Source organism: Schistocerca americana, chromosome 8 (assembly GCF_021461395.2).
Source record: "Schistocerca americana isolate TAMUIC-IGC-003095 chromosome 8, iqSchAmer2.1, whole genome shotgun sequence".
Lineage (NCBI taxonomy): Eukaryota > Metazoa > Arthropoda > Insecta > Orthoptera > Acrididae > Schistocerca > Schistocerca americana.
Genome location: NC_060126.1, coordinates 490593228 through 490597335, shown reverse-complemented (window position 1 = coordinate 490597335; position 4108 = coordinate 490593228). Strand labels below are relative to the sequence as shown.

At 43.0% G+C, this 4108-nt stretch overlaps 2 non-coding genes across 2 annotated transcripts; one reads left to right on the top strand and one right to left on the bottom strand.

Annotated features, from left to right (window-relative positions):
- Positions 1-2660: 2660 nt before the first annotated feature.
- Positions 2661-2735, bottom strand: Trnas-uga. Its single transcript has one exon. It is a non-coding gene; the product is annotated as a tRNA-Ser (tRNA).
- Positions 2736-3407: 672 nt separating this feature from the next.
- On the top strand, positions 3408-3482 carry Trnas-uga. The gene has a single exon. It is a non-coding gene; the product is annotated as a tRNA-Ser (tRNA).
- The last annotated feature ends 626 nt before the right edge of the window (positions 3483-4108 follow it).

The following is a 4108-nucleotide window of genomic DNA, read 5'->3' as shown; positions in this document are numbered from 1 at the left end:
AGTAGTCCCAATTGTTACTTCATTGGCGGACTGGGAGGCTGCGGTAAAACATTTGTGCACAAAATTTTGTGTCACATTTTACGAGGTGGAAAGAACGTTGATTTAACAGTTGAGTGGACGGGTATTGATGCCAATCTCCTACCAGGTGGATGCACGTCACATTCGATTTTCCAGTCACCTGCACCCAGTTTGAAAACATCGGTCTGAACGATACGCACGCACGCCAAAGACATACAACTTTTCACTGACTCTGATCTCCTCATTTCGGACGAGATTTCAGGGGCTCTCAAAGTAGCGTTAAGCGTTGTCAGTCGACATTTGAAGGACATCATGAACAATAATCTCCTTCAAGGACGTTTCCGTCGAGTATTACCCGTCGTTAGATATGCTAATCGAACAACCATTATGAGAACTACAGCAAAACAATTTACCTTATGGTCTCAAGTTAAAATTCGTAATTTAACTCCAAAGATGAGCCCAAATGGGGATCCCATTTTCAGTAACTGGTTTTTTGTATTGCGCAACGTTAATTTAGAAAATCAAACAGCAAACGGATTACCTCGATTAAGCGAACAAAATTGATAAACATTCTTACCGTAGTTCCGATAGTTTTCGTACCACCATATTCAGTGGCACAGAAAGCAATGGCGAAAATGTTTTGCAGTACTATTCGACGGCGGTTCTCTGTCCAGAAAATGATGATGTACAGCAATTAATATGTCGGTTCAACTTTGTCACCAGGTGCGGCAAAAGTTTTCCTAAGTTATGATTCTGTCCAACTTGAAGTAATAAACAATGTTCAATTGGACCCAGAAGAATTCTTGTTCTCTTTAAATCCGTCCGGTTTGTCACATCGTTAATTGCTTTTAAAGAAAAAGTATATTATCTTAATTAAAAAGCTTAATGATAATCAGATATTAACTGCTTGTGTAAGATCAGCGGTAATTTACTGAAGCGAGTACATCATCCCCGCCAAATTTTTGATTCCCATAAAACTGTGCTCATACTCTGCATTAACCTCATACATTCTCATCCAACTATGCCTTTTGGAAATTTGTAGTAAGGTCTTATGGGACCAAACTGCTGAGGTCATCGGTCCCTAAGCCTACACACTCCTTAATCTAACTTAAACTAACTTACGCTAAGGACAACACACGTACCCATGCCCGAGAGAGGACTCGAACCTCCGACGGGGGGAGTCTCCCAGACTGTGACAAGACGCCTCAGACTGGGCGGTTACCCCGCGCTATGCCTTACCCAAATGATAAGAAAACAATTCCCAATAAAAGTAGCATCCGCTATGACCGTTAATAGGCACAAGTTCAGATGCTTCAAAGGGTAGGTTTACCTTTACCAAAACCTGTACTTTCGCATAGACAGTTCTACGTCCCTTTTTCACGAGTTCGCACATTCATTCATATTTAAGTTTGTGACAAGTACACATACAACCAAAACGTAAACGATAATCTCAGTATAACAACCAACATTATTTCCAAAGGAGTTTTGAAAAATAAGTTTTAAAAGCGAAATTAACCTGACAATGACAATATCTTATATTTTACAATGAGCTATACTGTGTACAACGATAGCAACGTTTTACAATGAGACTAATAGATGTTACTACTATTCAAAATATAGTATTTTTATTAGTAAAGACTTGCATTTACTTACTCCACCATTAATATATTACCTATCGGTGATTATTCAGAATAAAGTAGGAATTATTGCCACTGGTCAACTAATTTGTTTTACTGTTTGACAGGCAGAAAACTGGCCTTACTAGCTAATTTTTTGAGAATCGTTACCAGGGCGTCTTTCAACTTCTTCTTAAGAGGAGCAGGACGTCAAATGAGCTGACTTGGAGAAGAAGAGGCACGACACGACATTTTAATTCCCACTGTCTATACTTTCACAAATAAATCCATAAAACTTTGTTAGCTAGGAACGATTCAGGATAAACAATCACAGCAGCGTAAGTTCGAAAACATGACAAAATAAACTTTTTTTTACATGTGAAATTTCATTAGTTTTTCACTTACTATTGGCTGCATTTGTTGCTACAGGTGCACTTTTCTTCATAAGTGAGAGAGATTCTTCGATGAATTTTGCACAGCATACAAACCATACTTACTGGTATATGAAACTCCAGAATTTATTTAATTTATGAGAAAATGAGTGAGCTGTTGCATTTTTAACTTAATGTTTAGAAAAAACTCAAATTTTATAGTTAATTATTTCAATTTTTACCACGGTTTCTAAAAGATTTGGGAAAGTCTTGATATGAAATTTCACATGTAAAAAAAGGTTATCTTGATATGTTTTTGAACTTCCACTGCTATGAGTGTGAATCATAAATCCTTCTTGGTTATGCTGACAAAGTCTTATGAATTTATTTGTAAAACTATAGACAGTGGAAATTAAAAAGTCTGTAATACCTCTCCTGCTCCAAGTCGGCCCGTTTGACGCCCTTCCTCCCCCCCCCCCCCCCCCCCTCCACACACCCCAGAAAGCAACAGGACTTTCAGTTGTGTGCGGAGTGGAGGGTAGCTTTTGAGACACGGACGGCAGCAACAGAGAAACAGTTTCAGAACTTAGAATGAGATTTTCACTCTGCAGCGGAGTGTGCGCTGATATGAAACTTCCTGGCAGATTAAAACTGTGTGCCCGACCGAGACTCGAACTCGGGACCTTTGCCTTTCACGGGCAAGTGCTCTACCAACTGAGCTACCGAAGCACGACTCACACCCGGTACCCACAGCTTTACTTCTGCCAGTACCTCGTCTCCTACCTTCCAAACCTTACAGAAGCTCTCCTGCGAACCATGCAGAACTAGCACTCCTGAAAGAAAGGATATTGCGGAGATATGGCTTAGCCACAGCCTGGGGGATGTTTCCAGAATGAGATTTTCACTCTGCAGCGGAGTGTGCGCTGATATCAAACTTCCTGGCAGATTAAAACTGTGTGCCCGACCGAGACTCGAACTCGCGACCTTTGCCTTTCGCGGGTAAGTGCTCTACCAACTGAGCTACCGAAGCACAACTCACGCCCAGTACCCACAGCTTTACTTCTACCAGTACCTCGTCTCCTACCTTCCAAACTTTACAGAGGCTCTCCTGCGAACCATGCAGAACTAGCACACCTGAAAGAAAGGATATTGCGGAGACATGGCTTAGCCACAGCCTGGGGGATGTTCCCAGAATGAGATTTTCATTCTGCAGCGGAGTGTGCGCTGATATGAAACTTCCTGGCAGATTAAAACTGTATGCCCGACCGAGACTCGAACTCGGGACCTCCTTTCTTACAGGAGTGCTAGTTCTGCATGGTTCGCAGGAGAGCTTCTGTAAAGTTTGGAAGGTAGGAGACGAGGTACTGGCAGAAGTACAGCTGTGGTTACCGGGCGTGAGTCGTGCTTCGGTAGCTCAGTTGGTAGAGCACTTGCCCGTGAAAGGCAAAGGTCCCGAGTTCGAGTCTCGGTCGGGCACACAGTTTTAATCTGCCAGGAAGTTTCATATCAGCACACACTCCGCTGCAGAGTGAAAATATCATTCTGGAAACCATCCCCCAGGCTGTGGCTAAGCCATGTCTCCGCAATATCCTTTCTTTCAGGAGTGCTAGCTCTGCATGGTTCGCAGGAGAGCCTCTGTAAAGTTTGGAAGGTAGGAGACGAGGTACTGGCAGAAGTAAAGCTGTGGGTACCAGGCGTGAGTCGCGCTTCGGTAGCTCAGTTGGTAGAGCAGTTGCCCGCGAAAGGCGAAGGTCCCGAGTTCGAGTCTCGGTCGGGCACACAGTTTTAATCTGCCAGGAAGTTTCATATCAGCGCACACTCCGCTGCAGAGTGAAAATCTCATTCTGGAAACATCCCCCAGGCTGTGGCTAAGCCATGTGTCCGCAATATCCTTTCTTTCAGGAGTGCTAGTTCTGCATGGTTCGCAGGAGAGCTTCTGTAAAGTTTGGATTGTGATAGAATGTTGTGTACTTCATCTCTGATGCAGACAGTGTGGTGCTTGTACACTTGACGAGCCCCTGAAGTAAACGTAGTGTATAGTAGTCTCTTAACTTGTCTGGTCGCTATCAGTCTAAATACGTTTATGAAGCACTGGCATGGCCA